Source organism: Oncorhynchus gorbuscha, linkage group LG06 (genome assembly GCF_021184085.1).
Source record: "Oncorhynchus gorbuscha isolate QuinsamMale2020 ecotype Even-year linkage group LG06, OgorEven_v1.0, whole genome shotgun sequence".
In the NCBI taxonomy this organism is placed as follows: domain Eukaryota; kingdom Metazoa; phylum Chordata; class Actinopteri; order Salmoniformes; family Salmonidae; genus Oncorhynchus; species Oncorhynchus gorbuscha.
In genome coordinates this window covers 29859935-29882580 of record NC_060178.1, presented here as the reverse complement: position 1 = coordinate 29882580, position 22646 = coordinate 29859935, and the positions used below count along the sequence as shown (strand labels likewise).

Here is a 22646-nt window from a genome sequence, read left to right as displayed (position 1 = left end):
ATACTGCATTCTACCTTATGTAAAAAATATATATATAATAATTTAAACTACTGCAGTTAAGAACAAATTCTTAGTTACAATGACGGCCCGGACAACACTGGGCCAATTGTGCACCTCCCTATGGGTCTCCCAATTAGGGGGTCAACCGATTATGATTTTTCAACGCCAATACATCTGCCGATTTTTGTAATGTATTTGTAATAATGACAATTACCACAATACTGGATGAACACTTATTTTAACTTAATATAATACATCAACAAAATCAATTTAGCCTCAAATAAATAATGAAACGTGTTCAATTTGGTTTAAATAATGCAAAAACAAAGTGTTGGAGAAGTAAAATTGCAATATGTGCCACGTAAGAAAGCTAACGATTTATTTCCTTGCTCAGAACATGAGAACATATGAAAGCTGGTGGTTCTTTTTAACAAGAGTCTTCAATATTCCCAGGTAAGAAGTTTTAGGTTGTAGTTATTATAGGAATTATAGGACTATTTCTCTCTATACCATTTGAATTTCATATACCTTTGACTATTGTATGTTCTTAAAGGCACTTTAGTATTGTCAGTGTAACAGTATAGCTTCCGTACCTCTCCTCGCTCCTACCTGGGGTCGAACCAGGAACACAACGAACAGCCACCCACGAACCCATGCAGAGCAAGGGGAACAACTACTCCAAGTCTCAGAGAGAGTGACTTTTGAAACGCTATTAGCACGTAACTAGCTAGCCATTTCACATTACATCATTACACCAGCCTAATCTCCGGAGTTGATAGGCTTGAAGTCATAAATAGCAGAGCTCCTGGCAAAACACACAAAAGTGCTGTTTGAATTAATGCTTACGAGCCTGCTGCTGCCTACCACCGCTCAGTCAGAATGCTCTATCAAATCATAGACTTAATTATAACATAATAACACAGAAATGCGAGCATTAGGTCATTAATATGGTAGAATCCGGAAAGTATCATCTCGAAAACAAGACGTTTATTATTTCATTATGGCATCCATCAGTCTAAATATTCCTGTTACATTGCACAACCTTCAATGTTATGTCATTATTCCATCAAATCTGGCAAATTAGTTCACAATGAGTCAGGAAGCCCAAACTGTTGCATATACCCTGACTCTGCGTGCAATGAACGCAAGGGAAGTGACAATTTCACTTGGTTAATATTGCCTGCTAACCTGGATTTCTTTTAGCTAAATATGCAGGTTTAAAAATATATACTTCTGTGTATTGATTTTAAGAAAGGCATTGGTGATTAAATAAAGGTGTAAAATATATATACACTGCTCAAAAAATTAAGGGAACACTAAAATAACACATCCTAGATCTGAATGAAATATTCTTATTAAATACTTTTTTCTTTACATAGTTGAATGTGCTGACAAAAATCACACAAAAATTATCAATGGAAATCAAATTTATCAACCCATGGAGGTCTGGATTTGGAGTCACACTCAAAATTAAAGTGGAAAACCACACTACTGGCTGATCCAACTTTTATGTAATGTCCTTAAAACAAGTCAAAATGAGGCTCAGTAGTGTGTGTGACCTCCACGTGCCTGTATGACCTCCCTACAACGCCTGGGCATGCTCCTGATGAGGTGGCGGATGGTTTCCTGAGGGATCTCCTCCCAGACCTGGACTAAAGGATCCGCCAACTCCTGGACAGTCTGTGGTGCAACGTGGAGTTGGTGGATGGAGCGAGACATGATGTCCCAGATGTGCTCAATTGGATTCAGGTCTGGAGAACGGGCGGGCCAGTCCATAGCATCAATGCCTTCCTCTTGCAGGAACTGCTGACACACTCCAGCCACATGAGGTCTAGAATTGTCTTGCATTAGGAGGAACCCAGGGCCAACCGCACCAGCATATGGTCTCAAGGGGTCTGAGGATCTCATCTCGGTACCTAATGGGAGTCAGACTACCTCTGTGCGCCCCCCCCCCAAAGAAATGCAACCCCACACCATGACTGACCCACCGCCAAACCGGTCATGCTGGAGGATGTTGCAGGCAGCAGAACGTTCTCCACTGCGTCTCCAGACTCTGTCACATCTGTCACATGTGCTCAGTGTGAACCTGCTTTCATCTGTGAAGAGCACAGGGCGCCAGTGGAGAATTTGCCAATCTTGGAGTTCTCTGGCAAATGCCAAACGTTCTGCCCGGTGTTGGGCTGTAAGCACAACCCCCACCTGTGGACGTCGGGCCCTCATACCACCCCCATGGAGTCAGTTTCTGACCATTTAAGCAGACACATGCACATTTGTGGCCTGCTGGAGGTCATTTTGCAGGGCTCTGGCAGTGCTCCTCCTGCTCCTTCTTGCACAAAGGCGGAGGTAGCGGTCCTGCTGCTGGGTTGTTGCCCTCCTACGGCCTCCTCCTTGCGTTGTTTAAGTGTTCCCTTTATTCTTTTGAGCAGATATATATATATATATATATATATACATACATACACACACATTTTGTATTTTTTTGTAATTTTTTTTAAATCGGTGTCCAAAATCACCGATTTCCGATTGTTATGAAACTCGGCCCCAATTAAAAATCGGCCAATCCGATTAATCGGTTGACTTCTACTCCCAATCACAGCCGGATGTGATACAACCTGGATTCAAACCAGGGACTGTAGTGGACGCCTCTTGCACTGAGATGCAGTGCCTTAACACACACACATGGACGCAGTGGTCTAACTGTACTAGAACGCTTAAAAGGCCGCTAAACATTTTAATATCGGCATCTGGGTTTTTTTGGCAAGGAAAATATTGGATATCGGCCAATGTCATATCGATGCATAATTAAAACAAAAGTACCGGAGAATCTCTAATGTGGATTCTACCATTACAGATAATCCTGAATAGTGAATCATGTTACGCGAGAAAGATTGAGGCATAAAGATCATACCCAGCCAAAAATGCTTACTTCTCCTGTTATTGGTAATGGTGACATGTTAGCATGTCTTGGGGGTATGTTCTTTGTATCAAATGCAGCCAACGTGTTGGAGGAGATCTAAAAACAAAATGTGTAACTATCCCAATACTATTGAACTTTACTGTATGTCTTTAAAAGAGGAAATACTGCAGTACAATTTTATTTTATTTTATTTATTTCACCTTTATTTAACCAGGTAGGCAAGTTGAGAACAAGTTCTCATTTACAATTGCGACCTGTTGCTCTGAGTTTATTTAGTGTAACAGTGTTGACATATACACAAAATAGTTGTGTGACAGTACTTACACTAGTCTGCAGGCATAGGAACAAATACTCTAGTGTGTAGTTAATGCTCTTTGAAGGTGCTTCACTGAGCAAGACTTGGATAACAAAGCTGGAGTAGGGCCTCCCTTCCCCCCTCTCTCACACACACACACACACACTGAGTTCCTCTAACCTGGCACTGCCCTGTCTCCAGAGACTGATAAAACACCCCATTACAGCTTGTAGAGAAGGGGAAGAGAAGGAGAAAGAGAAGAGATGAAGAGCTGAAGGGACTCCTAACCAAGTGGAAGAATGGACGCCCGCTGAGTAGCATTGTCCACATGATTTAGCCTGGACATGTCTTTCAGAGGGCTGGTCAGTGGAGGGCAACAAACACACAATAGTTTGCTCTCAGAGTTTACTGAGTCAGAGTGCACATTGCATGCTGGGGAGGAACAAAAACAGACACCCAAATGCTCATGCATGTTTATACACACGATAAAAGGGAATCAGCATAAATCCTCTCTCTGAGAAAGGGTGAGAACAGGAAGAGGAGCGAGGGCAGAGGGAGGCAAGCAGGCTATTCTAGTGATGAAAAAAATACAATTGATACATATCACAATATTCTGGGAAAATATCTATATTTGACTCCTAGTACATGTTATTTTTCTACTGCTGGTAGCTTTAGCTGGCGCTAAGCCCGCTGTACCTGCGCAAAAACGCCAATATTTTTCCTCCTATTAAATTGTTCTCAATCTTCTAAAGAGCCTAGTGAGCCAACATTTTTAATTCCCTGAAATAATTCTCATTCTCTCTGCAACAGACAGAGAGCAATAAGTTTGGAACATCAAAACGAAATATCGATTTGCATATAGAATCGTGAGAATCTCATATATATATATATATATATATATATCATGCATTATCATGACGTGGCCGGTGACACTTCTTGAAAGACCAATATCTTGACTTGACTGCTGACATGGAAAACATTTTGGGACTGTATCAGGAGTGGATTCATGTTTGGGGACTGTATCAGGAGTGGATTCATGTTTGGGGACTGTATCAGGAGTGGATTCATGTTTGGGGACTGTATCAGGAGTGGATTCATGTTTGGGGACTGTATCAGGAGTGGATTCATGTTTGGGGACTGTATCAGGAGTGGATTCATGTTTGGGGACTGTATCAGGAGTGGATTCATGTTTGGGGACTGTATCAGAGGACTAATGAAAAAAATACCAAAAATAATAGTTTGAGTGCATTTTCCCCTTTAACAGTACATGCAACTGCAGAAACTGACTCAACTGCAGTAATGGCCATTCAAGCCCTTCATCACTGGTCTTTTGCATGCCTTCACTCACAGACCTCGTTCCCCTACACCTCTCACCTTGGCCCCCTAGGTTTATTACACCGCCTCATAAATTCCTCTATCACCTCTACTGTATCCTCAGATGGGACAGTCACTCAAGAGTGCTGAGAACTAGAAGTGTAAATACATTTTTTAAAGTGAAAAAGTCTTCAGTGAGTGTGTGTTAGAGCCTATTCATATACAGTGCTTTCAGAAAGTTTACGCCCCTTGACTGTTCCCACATTTTATTGTGTTAAGCCGAATTTGAAATGTAGATTGGGTCACTGGCACACACACCTCATAATGTCAAAGTGGAGTTATGTTTTTAGAATAGTTTACAAATTAATTAAAAATTAAGAGCTGAAATGTCTTGAGTCAATAAGTATTCAACCCCTTGGTTATGGCAACCTAAATAAGCTCAGGACTAAAAATGTGCTTAACTCAAAATAAGTTGCAATTATGGCAACTGGTATTCTCAGGCAGTCTCCTGTCACAATACTAACCAGGCCTGGGTGTTATGGCCACAAGCATGAACTTGAGAGGAACGTATATCTTCCTCAACGAGGACTAACCTGAAGCTGTGCGCCAGAAGAGGAAAGAACTGATCCCAGTCATGAAAGCTGCCAGAGCGAGTAGGGACATTGCTTACATCCGCTATGACAGGCTCGTTGTCCACTCTCCCTCCCAGAAGCCTGGAAGGGACGAGAGCCAAGCCTTTGGGTTTGTAGCTTCAACACCACAGCGCACACGCCAATTGATTAATGGACTGCTGAATGTATATTTCTCTTGCTTTGTTTCTTCTTTTCAGTATTATGACTGATAAGCTACCCAGGAAAGGGCTGAAAATTGCACATATATGTAGCCTTACTAATAAGGTTCATAAAATCAATAACTTCCTAACATCAGATAACATTCATATATTAACCATTTCTGAGACTAACTTAATTCATTTGACGATACAGCAGTAGCAATACAAGGATATAACATCAATAGAAGAGCCATATCACTGTAATGCTTAGAGAAGATCTTATGTGTTATTGTGGTTGCAGGTTCACTTGGCACATCTAAGGCCTTTTCTTTTGTGGTGTTGCTATAGGCCACCCAGTGCCAACTGTCAGTATCTAAATAGTGTCTGTAATTTGTTTCAGGTTATTAATCAACCTACCAAGTTGTTTACAAACACTACAGGAACAAGATCATCCACATGTATTTATCACATTTTTACTAATACTGTAGAACTTTGTTCTAAACCTGTACCCATTGGATGCAGTGGCAATATCCAGGAAAGCCATAGTTCTAACAGCTGGGCTTAAAATAGTGTAGAAGAGATCATACAAAATATTTAACTGTGACTCCTGTTGAAGATGTAAAAAATATTTGTTAGTCTGATGTGATTAATAATGCGCATCGAGACTGTTCTTGATAAATTTATGAAATTGCTTCTTCGAATTATTGATAAACATGCACCTGTTAAGAAAGTGACTGTCAGAACTCCATGGTTTGAAGAGGAATTGAAAAACTGTATGGTTGAAAGAGATGGGGCAAAAGGAGTGGCTAATAAAGGAGTGGCTGTACATACTTACTGCAAATTGAGAAATTGTGACTAAACTCAACAAAAAGGAAGAAGAAACTGTATTATGAAGCCAAGATCAATGATATAAAGAATGATGGAAAAAAACTTGAGTACTTAAATGAAATTATGGGCAGAAAGACAAATTTGTCGCCATCTTTCATTGAATCAGATGGCTTATTCATCACGAAACCATTTGATTTATTTGAATGATTATTTCATTGGCAAAGTGGGCAAACTTAAGCAAGAAATACCAACAAACAGTTTGAATTTTGTAAAGTTAGTGGGGGAGAGGTGGAAAAATGATTGTTATCAATCAATAATGGCAAACCTCCTGGCATTGCCAACTTAGATGGAAAGATACGGAGGATGGTAGCTGACTATAGCCGCTCCTATCTGTCATATCTTTAATCTGAGCCTAGAGGAAAGTCTTTGTCCTCGGGTCTGGAGGGAAGCCAAAGTAATTCCGCTACCCAAGAGTGGTAAAGCGGCCTTTACTGGTTCTAACAGCCGACCTATAACTTGCTGCCAGATCTTAGCAAACTGTTGAAAAGGTGTTCGACCAAATAATGCATGTCAAACGTTTTTTTATAATCATTCCTCAGGTAGTTTTAAAAATATATATTCGATAATATATCAACCGAGTGTGTAGCTTTTTCCATAACAGCGGGAGGAACAGTGGCCGGTTTACTCAATTGCGCACCAACTCACTCTGAGAGCCCCCACCTCTCAGAGTCTAAAGACTGTTGACACCTTAGGGAAGCCACAGAAAAAAGGAATCTGGTTGATATCCCTTTTAAATGGAGGACAGGCACGCATAGGAACACAGACGTTTCAAAATAACCAAAATTCCTGATTGGTTATCCTCAGGCTTTCGCCTGCAATATCAGTTCTGTTATAGCCACAGACAATATTTTTACAGTTTTGGAAACCTTAGTGTTTGTTCTATCGTAATATGTCAATTGTATGCATATTCTAGCATCTGGTCATGAGAAATAGGCTGTTTACTTTGGGAACGTTATTTTTCCAAACATAAAAATAGTGCCCCCTAACTTCAAGAGGTTAAGTTCTAGACCTCAGATGAATCTGGTAATGAATGGTGTGGCTAATGAACAAGTTGAGGTGTTACCTTAGATTATAAACTGTCATGGTCAAAACATGTAGATCCAATGGTTGTAAAGATGGGGAGAGGTCTGTACATAAAGAAAAAGCAGAGCATCTCACTCCAAAAAGCAAGTTCTGCAGGGTCAAGTTTAGTCTAATCTTCATTGTCCAGTCATGTGGTCCAATGCTGCAAGGAAAGACCTAGTTAAGCTGCAGCTGGCCCAGAATGGCACATTTTGCTCTTAATTGTAATCAGAGGGCTGATATAAATACGACGCATGCCAGTCTCTCTTCGCTAAGAGTTGAGGAGACTGACTGCATCACTTCTTTTATAAGAAACATTATGTTGAAAATCCGAAATTGTTTGCATAGTCAACTTACACACAGCTCTGACACACACACACATCCCACCAGACGTCTTTTCATAGTCCCCAAATCCAGAATGAATATAACGTAAAGTATTATATAGGGCCCTTGCATGGAACTTCCATCTCATATTGCTCAAATAAACAGCAAACCTGGTTCCAAAAATACAGATAAAGCAACACCTCGCGGCACAACGCCACTCCCCTATTTGACCTAGATAGGTGTGTATGCCTTGATATGTAGGCTACGTGTGCCGTTAAAAAATAATGTATGTAGTTCTGTTCTTGGGCTGTTCTTGTCTTTTGAGCTGTATGTCATTCTGTATTATGTTTCATGCTTTGTGTGGACCCCAGGAAGAGTAGCTGCTGTAACAGCTAATGGGGATCCTAATAAAATACCAAAGTCAGCTTGCAGGCGCCCGAACCGGTCACAAGGAGTCGATAGAGCAAAGAGCCAAGTTAAGACCCACCAGCCAAGACCCACCAGCCAAACCCTCCCTTACCCCATACGGCGCTGGGCCAATTGTGCGCCGTCCTATGGGGATCCCGGTAACGGCCGGATCAAACCCCAGCCTGCAGTGCGTCACTGCGGTGCAGTGCTTTTGACCGTGGTGCCACCCAGGACTAGAGGTCGACTTCAAGTTCATAACAATCAGAAACCGGTATTTTTGGACACTATTTTTTTGTACACCTTTATTTAATCTTTATTTAACTAGGCAATTCAGTTAAGAACACATTCTTATTTTCAATGACTGCCTAGGAACGGTGGGTTAACTGACTTGTTCAGGGGCAGAACGACAGATTTTCATCTTGTCAGCGCGGGGGACCCAATCTTGCAACCTTACAGTTAACTAGTCCAACGCAAAAACGACCTGCGACCTGTTTCCCTTGCTCATGGGTAACGCTGCTTCCCAGGGTGGCTGTTGTCATTGTGTTCCTGGTTCGAGCCCAGGAAGGAGCGAGGAAAGGGACGGAAGCTATACTGTTACACTGGCAATACTAAAGTGCCTAGAAGAACATCCAATAGTCAAAGGTTAATGAAATACAAATGGTAGAGGGAAATAGTCCTATAATTCCTATAATAACTACAACCTAAAACTTCTTACATGGGAATATTGAAGACTCATGTTAAAAGGAACCACCAGCTTTCATATGTTCTCATGTTCTGAGCAAGGAACTGAAACGTTAGCACATATTGCACTTTTACTTTCTTCTCCAACACTTTGTTTTTGCATTATTTAAACCAAATTGAACATGTTTCATTATTTACTTGAGGCTAAATTGATTTGATGTATTATATTAAGTTAAAATAAGTGTTCATTCAGTATTGTTGTAATTGTCATTATTACAAATAATACATTTTTTTTACAAAATACTTTTTTTTTTTTTTTTTTTTTAATAGGCGGATTACTCAGTATCGGCTTTTTTGGGCCTCCAATAATCGGTATCGGCGTTAAAAATCATAATCGGTCGACCTCTACCCAGGACCCACTCCAGGGAGGTTTTTCCAATACCTCACAAAGGGCACCTATTTGTAGATGGGTAAAATAACAGAGCTTAAAGAATTTAAATTTTAAAAAGTGCAAACATTGTACAATCCAGGTCTGCAAAGCTCTTACCCAGAAAAGACTCAAAGTTGTGATCGCTGCCAAAGTCGATTCTAACATGTATTGACTCAGGGGTGTGAAAACTTACACTACATGACCAAAAGCATGTGGACACGTGCTCGAACATCTCATTCCAAAATCATGGGCATTAATATGGAGTTGGTCCCCCCTGTGCTGATATAGCAGCCTCCACTCTTCTGGGAAGGCTTTCCACTAGATGTTGGAACATCGCTGCAGGAACTTGCTTTCATTCAGCCACAAGATCATTAGCGATGTCGGGGACTGACGTGGAGCATTAGGCCTGACTCTCATTTGGCATTGCAATTCGTTCCAAAGAAAGGGCCTTCCCCAAACTGTTGCACACGGTTGGATGCACAGAATCGTCTGGAATGTCACTGTATGCGGTGGCGTTAAGATCTCCCTTCATTGGAACTAAGGGGCCTAGCCCAAGCCATGAAAAACTGCCCCAGACCATTATTCCTCCACTAAACTTTATAGTTGGCACTATGCATTGCGGCAGGTACCATTCTCCTGGCATCCGCCAAACTCAGATTTGTCAGTCAGACGGTGAAGCGTGATTGATCACTCCAGCGAACGCATTTCCACTGCACCAGAGTCCAATTGCAGCGAGCTTTACACCCCTCCAGCCGACGCTTGACATTGCACATGGTGATTTTAGGCTTGCATGCGGCTATTCGGCAAAGCAAACCCATTTCATGAAGCTTCCGACTAACAGTTCTTGTGCTGACGTTGCTTCCAGGGGCAGTTTTGAAATCTGTAGTGAGTGTTGCACCCAAAGACAATTTTATTTTACACGCTACGCAATTCAGCACTCTGTTCTCGTTCTTTGAGCTTGTGTGGCCTACTGCTTTGCAGCTGAGCCGTTGTTTCTCCTAGTAGTTTCCACTTCACAATAACAGCACTTACAGTTGACCGGGGCAGCTCTAGCAGGCAAGAAATTTGACAAACTGACTTGTTGGAAAGGTTGCATCCTATGATGGTGCCACATTGAAAGTCACAGTTCTGCAGTAAGGCCATTCTGCTGCCAATGTTGGCCTACGGAGATTGCATGGCTGTGTGCTCGATTTTAAACACCTCAACAATGGGTGTGGATGAAATAGCCATATCCACTAATTTGAAGGGGTGTCCACATACTTATACAAAGGTATGTATAAATGTTTTCACTATCATTATGGGGTTATTGTGTGTAGATTTTTTAAATGATCCATTTCGAATTCAGGCTGTAACAACAAAAAGAGTGGATTAAGTCAAAAAGGTATGACTACTTTCTGAAGGCACTGTGTATAAGCCTTAGGACTGGCCTCATTAGCCAGTTACATTTCTTCACCCCACCCACACGAGAGCTTGACCTAGGCACACGAGGGCCTGTTGCACTGACTGCAGCTACCTCGCCTGTTGTCCCCCCACACACTTTCCATGCATTATCCCCACATTTCATGGACACATACACACAGTGAATCGTTATAGGGTTAGTTTACAGTGCGACTGTGTGAGAGAGGAGACTTTGTCTGTGTGATTGAGGCTGATCAGGCGGCTGATTCATATGCCCCCATTTCAGCACAACCATTAGAAAGATACACAGCTCCATACAGCCGTGAACTGTTTACAAGAGCGAGAGAAGTTGAGAATAGGGCAATATGGCTTAACAATCTTTATCTTATCATTTTCTAATTTAAGGGTGATTCACAGTATATCAATTACCAGTCAAAAGTTGACATATCAACTCATTCAAGGGTTTCTTTATTTTTTACTCTTTTGTACACTGTAGAATAATAGTGAAAATATCAAAACTATGAACATATGGAATCATGTAGAAACCAAAAAAAGCGTGTTAAACAAATCCAAATATATTTTATATTTGAGATTCTTCAAAGTAGCCACAATTTGCCTTGATGACAGCTTTGCACACTCTTGGCATTCTCTCAACCAGCTTCATGATGTAGTCCCCTGGAATGCATTTCATTTAACAGGTGTGCCTTGTTAAGTTAATTTGTGTATCATCTTTCCTTCTAAAAATGTGTTTGAGCCAATCAGTTGTGTTGTGACAAGGTAGGGATGGTATAAAGACGGTCTTTTACAAAATAGGGCTAAGTCAATATCATGGCAAGAATATCTCAAAAAAGCGAAGAGAAACGACAGTCCATGATTACTTTAAGACATTAAGGTCAGTCATGATGGAAAATTACAATAACTTTAAAAATTTCTTCAAAACTTTCTTGGGAAAAAGGCATAACCATAAATTCTAATGTATCAAATGAATTAGATATATTGCCCGAGTTGAGAATGAGACTGGAGGAACAGAACAGAGAGAGGGAGACAGTGTGCCACTTGTAGTTGTTTGAGCCACTCCCAGTATAAGTACAGGCGGAGACATCCAGTTCCAGACCAGTATGATCAAGGGAGGGCAGCCGGGTAGCCTCCTTGCTTGTGGTACAAGAGGGGAAGTCAGCTTCAGACTGTGGGTCTCTACTCCGGTTTCCGGAAGTGAAAGTTGAGACATTCTCTTGAGTGACAGCCCAACCGGCAGACCGAAGTTGGCAAGGGGCCACATGAGCTCCTTAACGATGGGCACAACACACAGTTTCTTGCAAGAGTATTCATCCCACTTGGGGTTTTTCCTATTTTGTTGCATTACAACCTGTAATTTAAATGGATTTTACTTGGATTTCATTTAATGGACATACAAAAGTCAAAATTAGTGAAATAAAATGAACTTGTTTAAAAATTGTTTTTTTGGTTTGTTTTTTTAACAGAAAAGGGTGCGTGCATGTATTCACCCCCTTTTCTATGAAGCCCCTAAATAAGACCTGGTGCAACTAATTACCTTCAGAAGTCACATAATTAGTGAAATAAAGTCCACCTGTATGCAATCTAAGTGTGACATGATCTGTCACGATCTCATATATATAACCTGTTATGAAAGGCCCCAGAGTCTGCAACACCACTAAGCAAGGGGCACCACGAAGACCAAGGGCTCTCCAAACAGGTCAGGGACAAAGTTGTGGAGAAGTGCAGATCAGGGTTGGGTTATAAAAAAATCTGAAACTTTGAACATCCCACAGGGCACCATTAAATCCATTATTTAAAAATTGGAAGAATATGGCACTAGAACAAACTTGCCAAGAGGTCCACCCACCAAAACTCAAGGACCAGGCAAGGAGGGCATTAATCAGAGAGGCAACAAAGAGACCAAAGATAACCCTGAAGGATCTGCAAAGTTCCACAGCGGAAATTGAAATATCTGTCCATAGGACCACTTTAAGCCGTACACTCCACAGAGCTGGACTTTACAGAAGAGTGGCAAGAAAAAAAGCCATTGCTTGAAGAGGGGGAAAAGCCATTGCTTGAAGAGGGGGAAAAGCCATTGCGTGAAGAGGGGGAAAAGCCATTGCGTGAAGAAAAAAATAAGCAAACACATTGTGTTCACCAAAAGGCATGGTTTAAAATGCAGATGTCCTTTTGAATGTCTTAGTTTTGAAAATGCAGATTATTGAACTCTAACCCCTGCCTTAATCTCCATGGCTAACTGCAGCATCATCACTATCACCATTCAGTCACAAAAGATGATAGGGCCAAAGACATCCTAGAAAAGTCAGCGTTCATCTTAAAATGTGACCCACCGTTTCAATCTTGTGTAGCCAAATGGAAAATAGAGTTAAAAAAATATATAAAATAAATAAATATATATATATAGAATAAAAGTAGAGACTCAGAGCTACAAAATGGTATATCATACACTGCATGAGTAAGAATGGGAAAGTAATTCTGCTTTGAAAGTCAATAAACTTGTAACCACACTTTTGAGAAAATGGCCCTTGAATGTTTTGGTACAGAGAGCTCTTCTTTGTCTACACATATTCAGTATCGTTCACACCTTCTTAAGCCTTAGCCCCACCCATTGCTTTAAGGATTCACACGAGGCCATGTGCTAAAGAGTGAGACATTTAACTGTCACTTTACAGATACTATTACAATATGGTCATGGCAGCACACTCCTACCAGACACTTGATGATGGTCATGTGAAATAAATGCTATAACCACTCCCCAACCACATCTAGCGAAGCAGAAGGGTCATTGACATGTACACATCTTCATGAAATACAATAGATGGCCATAATCTCTTTACTTTGCACATTCTTCCACTGCAAATCTACCATTCCAGTGTTTTACTTGCCATATTGTATTTACTTAGCCACCATGGCCTTTTTTGCCTTTACCTCCCTTCTCATATTGTATATAGACTTATTTTTCTACTGTATTATTGACTGTATGTTTGTTTTACTCCATGTGTAACTGTGTTGTATGTGTCGAACCGCTTTGCTTTATCTTGGCCAGATTGTAAATTGTAAATGAGAACTTGTTCTTAACTTGCCTACCTGGTTAAATAAAGGTGAAATAAAAATGTTTTATTTTTTTATAAAAAAATATCACCCTCAGAAATACCTTGCTAACTTGATGGACATGTCATCTTCTGTTGAAGTAGAGTATTTTGCTTAGACATGTAGCTAGCTAGCTAAACAATGAACCATAATCCCAACCCATTCTACTAGCAATACAAACTGATCGTCATAGCTAGCCACCATGCATGAAATGTTGTAGTAACTAGTGTCAATTTGCGCTAGCTAGGTAACAATAGGCTATAACTAGAAATGCAAATGACAGATATGAATATTGCTAGACAGATCATACACGTAAAATTGGCGAGTGTACTTAAAATATAGCTTAACTCTTACCCGTATACATGTAGCTTGACTCTTACCCGTATACATGGATAAACACTTCACGGTAGCATGTATTTTCTGTTTGTAGCTAGCTACAGCTTGTTAGGCCCATTGTTGTGTCAAGTCACTCCAGTTCACATTGACTGTGCAGAAAGTAGTCCATCACAATTTTTTCCAGTGATCTTTGTTGATAGCTCCTGCTAAATTCTGGACAGTAATGTTGTTAAGAGCAGTAGCAACACTTTTGCAGTTCCCCATGGCTAAAAAAGCTGCGTTTCCAATGATTATCTACACATACTGAGCAGCTCATGTTATAGACAGAAGCGTGCTACATGGCAAACCAATCCAAACTCATCTCTAGGCATGTCCAGCCCATCCATTATCTCAGCAAAAAAAAACAACACGTTCCAATGCCTCTAGTGTGAAGTACTGACGTGACATACGCCTTGCTTCTTGAAACGGTTCACAAACACCAACATTGAGACACACACAGACCAGGACACATGTTGCAATTTAAAGCTAGAATCCTAAAGTGGTGTAACTGCCACATCTGTTTGGGATATTACAACAAAGAGGTTACTGCAAACAAACACTTTTACCCCCCCCCCTTCTCAGAAATCATTGCGCATGCGATAGAACAGCTATCAGCTAGAACACCATGCTCCTCACCTCAGTTTAGTTCCCAAAACAATAACAAATCCGGACTCCATCTTTAAGAAAGTCCCATGTCATCCGAGGAGGGACAAAACCCAGAGTAGGCTGACTAAACCCGAGACAGACCATGGCGCTGACATCTGACGCATGCCCTGTAGCGCGCACGCACACACACACAGCAGAGAGTCTCATTTTACAGCTAATCACATTTCAGGCCTTGGAAAGACAGAACACAACTACAGCACCAGATGGACACACCTAGAACACAGCAGTACTACCACTTAGATTAGACTGCACTAACCAGTGTTCGTGTGGGACAGTCAGGGAGGGCCAGTGATATATAGTGATGGGAAGAAAAAAGATCAAATTATACAGTTACATATCGGGATATTATTGTTGATGATACATCGTATTGTTTTACGCTAGTTGGTTGTACCTGCACCAAAACAGCACTATTTTTCCTTCATAGCTTGTTCTCCATCTTTTTTAAAAGGGAGCCAATTTGTTTTCAGCACTTTTATTACCATGACTGATCAAACTTGTTTTCTCATGGCTTTCGTCCTTCTTCAGCTGACATGAGCAATACGCTAGAATCATCAAATCGCAATAAAATCACATTATCAGATCGCAATACATATAGAATCATAATAATATCAGATTGTGAGGTCCCTGGCAATTCCCAGCCCGAGCGACATAAAGACAGTGACAAACTAGTGTGCAAAAATTAGATCGTAACAAGATAGAACAGGAAAAGGCCAATTTAAGCAAACTAGTCTGTTTAAATGAGACACAGAAGCAAGATAAATAGATTGGCTGTACATGCACCATGGGGTGGCATGTAGCCTAGCAGTAAAGAGCATTGGGCCAGTAACCGGAAGATCACTGGTTCGAATCCCTGAGCCAGCAATGTGGAAAACATCTGCCATTGAGTCAAAAAGTTAACCCCCAACAACAACTGCTTCACGGGCACTGATGACGTGGATGTCGATTTAGGCAGCCCCCCCTATCTAATTCAAAAGGGTTGGGTTAAATGCAGAAGAAATTATTCAGTTGAATGCATTCAGTTGTGCAACTGACTAGGTATTCCCTTTCCCTATATTATGGCAAAACTTTCCCTTACTAATCTTGATTATTGAATGCTCTGTACACCAGGGGTAGGCAAACAGATTGATCCAGAGATGTTACCCCCCCACCCCAAAGTTTAGTCAAAATAATATATACACACTAAACAAAAATATAAACACAACATGTAAAGTGTTGGTCTCATAGTTGATGAGCTGGTTTCAAGTGTACCGGGCAGATGGCAGACCATGTGTGTGTGGCATTGTTTGTGCGAGCGGTTTGCTGATGTCAAAATATCCCAATTCTTCAAAGGCCTGCATACTCAGCAGACATGTCACCCAATCTGCGTGTTTGGGATGCTTTGGATTGATGTGCACAACAGCGGGTTCCAGTTCCCGCTAATACCCAGCAACTTCACAGGCATTGAATAGGAGTGGGCCAACATTCCACAATCAACAGCCTGATCAACTCTATGCGAAGGAGATGTATTGAGATCTGCTAAATGACTTAAATGTAAATGTAAATGTATTGCTCTGCATGGGGAAATTGGTCACACCAGATACTGACTGGCTTTCTGATCCACACCCCTACCTATTTTGACTAACATATGTATATCTGTAATCCCAGGCATGTGAAATTCATAGATTAGGGCCTAATTTATTTAAATGTACTGATTTCCTGGTCATCTGTTTCTCAGTAAAATCTCTGGAATAGTTGCATTTATATTTATGTTCAGTTTATATTGCTCTGCATCCTATGCAACAGCTCTAGTCATGCATGAAAATAAAGAATTTATTCTACAGGAGATCTGCCAGGGAGACTCAGTAGCTGTGATCTCTTCTTAGGGCTGAAATCTGGAACTTTATCTAATCATTCAATATCAGACTATTCACTTTATATTTTACCAATGGATAGACAACAATTGTAGCTATGTAGATATGAGCATCTAACCCAACTCAAATCTATCTGGCAAGGTATATTCATCTTGAGAGAATGTTAATCTGCCAATGCAGAAGTGCGCCCACAATACACATTTCTGTAGTTTTCTGTGTATCTAACCAATGCTAATATATATAGCCTGGTGGTCCAGATCTGTTAATAAAGTGCTAGTTTAGCAAACTCCTCTCTGTGTTCGTTCCACGTCATGCCAAACGTGTATGGCATGACAAGTTATGATAGGATAGAGGTGGCTACAGTACAGCCTGTGACCAAACAGGCACTACCATGACTATACGGCATCTCAGGGCTCGACATCAAAGCTTGTCCGCTTCCCCGGGGCAAGTATAATAATAAAAACGATATAATAATAATAAATATAGATTTAAGCTGGCCGAATGGACAAGTTAAAGAAATCACCCAAAACCCCACAATATCAAACAATTAGACTACGCCGAATTGGAGTGGTGTCCTCCGGGGCAGGGGGGGGCAAGTGACTTGAGCTCTTCCGACAAGTAAAAAAACGGGTTAACGGAAATCTGCCTGCATGTCATGTTCCATGATTGATATATGTTGCTGTATAGTCCCTGCTTTGCCCAGCGAGAGTGGTTATTGCCTAGCAATATCAAGGTATTGAAGGCAGCAATGAAAGATGCATCAGCAATCTGTTAAACATGGCTCATCTTGCTAATGTTGTGGGACATGAGACGTGCTTGACTGTGCATTACAAATATTAAATTCATTACAGAACACTCACCCTTTGAAATCAAATATATCGACCCACGGTATTGCTTTTAACTGGTACGTTACAGGGCCTAACGTTACCTAGCTAATCACTGATGCTGACATATCCTAGCTACAGCAGGCAGGCACCACGATGTTGATGCCAACCTGTCATGAAAGATTAATCAATTCGTATTGCAACGGCTGACTAACGTGATGCTTCTTGCCTGTGCATTAACTACAGGCCGTTGCACCTCCCTAAAAGTGCTCTGCTTTTTCAGACTAACTGCACATAGTAATAACTTCTATATTGAAAGACATGTAGCCAACCGGCAGTTTATGTGTATATCCAAGCCATTTTAGAGAGATAAAAAAACACGCCCCACCCGAAACACTCCCCGGATCTGGGCGGGACAGTGAGGGGGGTTCTGAGTCCAAGACAACCCGAGACAAGGCGTTTCAGTAGCCATCAGCTTAGCGCTAACAGCAGGCTGGGGACAACACGCGCAAATAACCGTTAGCCAGCTTGCCATCTCAGTTGGCAAAAAAAAAAAAAAATAGCAACGACATTAGAGGACAGTTGCTAGTTAGTTTGCTAACTAAACTCGGCAAACAAAGGTTGACTACCTACAATAGCTAACGTTAGCTAACTCGACAAGTGCAAACATCTTAAGACATTCTGAGAGCTAGAACTGGCTGTGGTGTAAATGCAAGGTAGTTAACGTTAGCTAACGTACTTAACGTTACTGCAACACATAATACTATTCAACTCAAAATAAACGCTTTACTTAAACCTTCAAAGAGAATACTTAACGTCGTTAGTGTGGCTTACTCCTGTGGATAACGTTAGCTAACCTTCCGCGCAAATGGATTTAGCATCAGGGATGCTGCCACACACCCTAGCTTACGAAAACAGACATAAACCAGACACTCACCACACAGAAATGGGTGCCAAATTCCTCTTTTCGGGTCGGGAAACTCGACCCCAGCAAATTTCAGAGGCTCCTACAAAGCCAAAAGCGGTGTGCTCTGCAACAGCTGTGTTCTGTTTTGAATGAGAGTTGAATAGACACGAGAAAAGGGGCGGGATTGAGATAGTTCGCTCGCCTTAGCTGTTGCCCGCTGCAACCTGGTCTCTGAGCATTTCGTATTGTTGTATACGTGTGTATCTATATCCGACACTTGCAACAGATGTGTTCTGTTTTGAATAAGGGTTGAATGGACACGGGAAAAAGGGCGGGATTTAGAAAGTCGCCTGCTGCAACTTCGTATACGGAAATACGAAAGCCTAGTTTTCAGGGTAATAAATGACATGTCCAATGGTATGTTTTAATTTGTGGATGTCAGGCACCAATTTCATGTGATATAATACGAATTGTAATATGTTACGAATTTGCAAAATACAGAATATGTTAAGCTTTGCAAAATTAACTATATGTTACAAATTTGCAAAACATATATGTTCCGAATTCTACATTTACATTTAAGTCATTTAGCAGACGCTCTTATCCAGAGCGACTTACAAATTGGTGCGTTCACCTTATGACATCCAGTGGAACAGTCACTTTACAATAGTGCATCTAAATCTTAAGGGGGGGTGAGAGGGAATACTTATCCTATCCTAGGTATTCCTTAAAGAGGTGGGGTTTCAGGTGTCTCCGGAAGGTGGTGATTGACTCCGCTGTCCTGGCGTCGTGAGGGAGTTTGTTCCAATATATGTCATTTAATAATATATGTCATTTAGCAGACGCTTTTATCCAAAGTGACTTACAGTCATGTGTGCATACATTCTACTTATGGGTGGTCTCGGGGATCAAACCCACTACCCTGGCATTACAAGCGCCATGCTGTACCAACTGAGCTACAGAAGGACCACATTGGGGGACCAGAGCAGCGAACAGTTTTGACTGGGCTGAGCGGGAGCTGTACTTCCTCAGTGGTAGGGAAGCGAGCAGGCCAGAGGTGGATGAACACAGTGCCCTTGTTTGGGTGTAGGGCCTGATCAGAGAATTCTAGCTAGGCAGTTAGGTGGCTAACCTTAGCTAGCTGGCTAACGTTAGCTAGGCTAGGGGTTCGGGTTAGGTTTAGGAATTAGGTTAAAGGAGTAAAGTTAGGAAAGCGTGCTCAGTTCATGCAAAGTAGCTAAAACGTAGTAAGTAGTTGTAAAGTTGCTCATTAGCTAAAATGCCAAAGTTGTCCCTGATGAAATTCAAACTCCCAACCTTTGAGTTGCTAGACATTCATTCCTACCCATCCACACCAACCAACCATCCTACTTTTGTTTTTGCGTTAAGTACCCATCTGTTTTATGTAACCATATCAAATCTAACATATAGAATGTCCAGGATTTATGTTACTATGTTACGTTTAGTGTATGAGACCAGACTGCCTATACACTGCTCTAAAATATGTTTTATGTCTCCCCCAATGTTACTAGGGAGTGTAAACTGATCCTAGATCTGTGGCTACAGATAATGGTGATTCATACCACCGTGTGCCAGTACACCAGAGAATGCTGCGCGTGTGGAGTCTTGACTGGCACCTACCGGGGTCGCGAGACAGAGCTGGGCACTGTTTAGTTAAGTGTCTACGAGAGTGGATGATATGCCAGTGAAATTGCCACGGGTAATGGTAAGAGAGAGGATAAAGGTCTGTATTTTAGGTTTCTCGCTACACCCCCAAATATTTTGCATTACAGACAAGTTTTTCTTGGATGTGACCAGCGTGCTTCTCTGCTGGATTTGGAAGTAGCAAGACAATAGAATATGTTTGCATCAATGTTCTGTAATGAAACAGCAGGGAGCAGGTCTTGAACCCTCGACCTTCTAGCCCGAGGTCAGGCGCACTATCGACTGTGCCGCAAAGGTTTGCTCGAGCAGCAAAGACGATTTCCGCGGATATAAACCCAGCGTCGTTACAATATTGTCAAATTGTCCCATGGAAGGCTGGGACTTTAATAATAATATGTGTAAAAAAAAAAAATGTTTCAGCAATTCTGACCGAAACGTCACATTATCTGTCTGATCTGAAGCGCTTTACTCCATAACGTGAATATGTCCCACCAGATTATTCTATTTTTAACACATCACATGACATCAAACGGGATGAGCAAATGAGACGATAAAATAAAACTCTGACCTGCCCTGATGTACTCATGGACAGTGGATTTGCCATATCACGCTAGTTTTCCTTGACGTTGACTCCATCTTGTGGCAGAACCTATGAACTTCGCAAACAGCTGCATTTTAACACGACCACACACTTGAATGGCACTGTTTGTCCACTGTCAATGGATGAGATACTCTCCACCATGGATTTATAACTATAATGACACCACGTGGACAGACCTGTTTGCGTGAACTCATTTTAATCAAGTCAAGTTGTTGTCAATGTTCAGGCAGATAGATTGTGTTGGACTGAGAATCTGTCCTTTCTCCATGTCGAGAGGAACAATCTCATTGGATGCAAAAATATTAAATTGGTCCCCTATAGAGAAAAAACATGTTATATTTTACAGAGCCCCATATAAATCATCCACACACAAAGGATTGGGCCCTTTTTTCAATTCCCGCCTAAAATGACATACCCAAATCTAAAACACACGCATTAGTGAATCCTTCAACCTTTTGCCCCCTGAGTCAGGGCCGGCCTTCATGGCTCAACCAACGTCGGTGAGGAGACCCACGTTTTGACATGCATCCACAGACTTCTTACCACCACTGCGGTAGGCCGTCATGAAGCAGTAGGCCATCTTCAGATTATCTGCAACTTCCCCTGGTGGAGAGATGTAGAACATGGTGAGTTTGACCACTTGGGGGATGGATTCAGGGTCTGTCTGTCTGTATTTTCTTATCATCCTTATATTTCTTGATGTTTCCACCCCCATGCTTCACAGTAGGTATGGTGTTCTTTGGATGCAAAAATCAGCATTCTTTGTCCTCCAAACATGACGAGTTGAGTTTTTACCAAAAAATCTGACCATATGACATTCTCCCAATCTTCTTCTGGATCATCCAAATGCTCCCTAGCAAACTTCAGACAGGCCTGGACATGTACTGGCTTAAGCAGGGGGACACGTCTGGCACTGCAGGATTTGAGTCCCTCGCGGCGTAGTGTGTTACTGATGGTAGGCTTTGTTACTTTGGTCCCAGCTCTCTGCAGGTCATTCACTAGGTCCCCTTGTGTGGTTCTGGGATTTTTGCCTACCGTTCTTGTGATCATTTTGACCCCACGGGGTGAGATCTTGCGTGGAGCCCCAGATCGAGGGAGATTATCAGTGGTCTTGTATGTCTTCCATTTCCTAATAATTGCTCCCACAGTTCATTTCTTCAAACCAAGCTGCTTACCTATTGCAGATTCAGTTTTCCCAGCCTGGTGCAGGTCTACAATTTAGTTTCTGGTGTCCTTTGACAGCTCTTTGGTCTTGGCCATAGTGGAGTTTGGAGTGTGACTGTTTGATAACAAGTTTGATAACAAGTTCAAACAGGTGCCATTAATACAGGTAACGAGTGGAGGACAGAGGAGCCTCTGTCCTCCACTCAGAGGAGCCTCTTGAAGAAGAAGTTACAGGTCTGTGAGAGCCAGAAATCTTGCTTGTTTGTAGGTGACCAAATACTTATTTTCCACCATAATTTGCAAATAAATTCATTAAAAATCCTACAATGTGATTTTCTGGATTTTTTTCCCTAATTTTGTCTGTCATAGTTGAAGTGTAGCTATAATGAAAATTACAGGCCTCTCTCATCTTTTTAAGTGGGAGAACTTGCACAATTGGTGGCTGACTAAATACTTTTTTGCCCCACTGTACATGCAGAAATAGGTTAGATACATTTATGAGGTGGAAGGCGGAAAGCTTACAGTACAAGTACATGAGGCATAAACAAACTAAACACCAACCAGAATCAGTGGTTCAGCACCCCAGTTATGGGACAGAGAAAGGGTAACCATGAGCTGAACAAGACTGAGTGACCCAAACACTCACTTCAGCACATGGGACAGCGCACGTCATGCCTTACCTTCAGGGTCCTTCTCTCTGTGACACTGGTAGCTGAAATCTACCCCTATGTTATCCAAATGCTTCTTCACCTCCTTTTCGTTCTCAAAGTTTATGAGTCTAGCCGTGATTCGAATGGAGGAGCAGTGGTCCTTCTGTAGCTCAGTTGGTAGAGCATGGTGCTTGTAACGCCAGGGTAGTGGGTTCGATCCCCGGGACCACCCATACGTAGAATGTATGCACACATGACTGTAAGTCGCTTTGGATAAAAGCGTCTGCTAAACGGCATTTATTATTATTATATTATAAAAATCCCTGTCTAAAAACCACGTGTTGAAAAGT

At 41.5% G+C, this 22646-nt stretch overlaps 1 protein-coding gene across 9 annotated transcripts in view; it reads right to left on the bottom strand.

The window, feature by feature from the left end:
• LOC124037809 (ras-specific guanine nucleotide-releasing factor RalGPS2-like) overlaps positions 1 to 18371 on the bottom strand; it is a 169313-nt gene extending 150942 nt beyond the window's left edge. For 3 of the 9 annotated variants that reach the window (XM_046352884.1, XM_046352894.1, XM_046352890.1), the window contains exon 1: positions 18247 to 18370. The gene's annotated coding sequence lies outside the window, so the exon portion shown is untranslated. Of the gene's footprint in view, positions 1 to 14605; positions 14694 to 17345; positions 17510 to 18246 lie in introns of those variants that run through there. The other 6 variants (XM_046352887.1, XM_046352891.1, XM_046352893.1 and 3 more) reach the window with 4 other exon arrangements.
• Positions 18372 to 22646: the final 4275 nt, after the last annotated feature.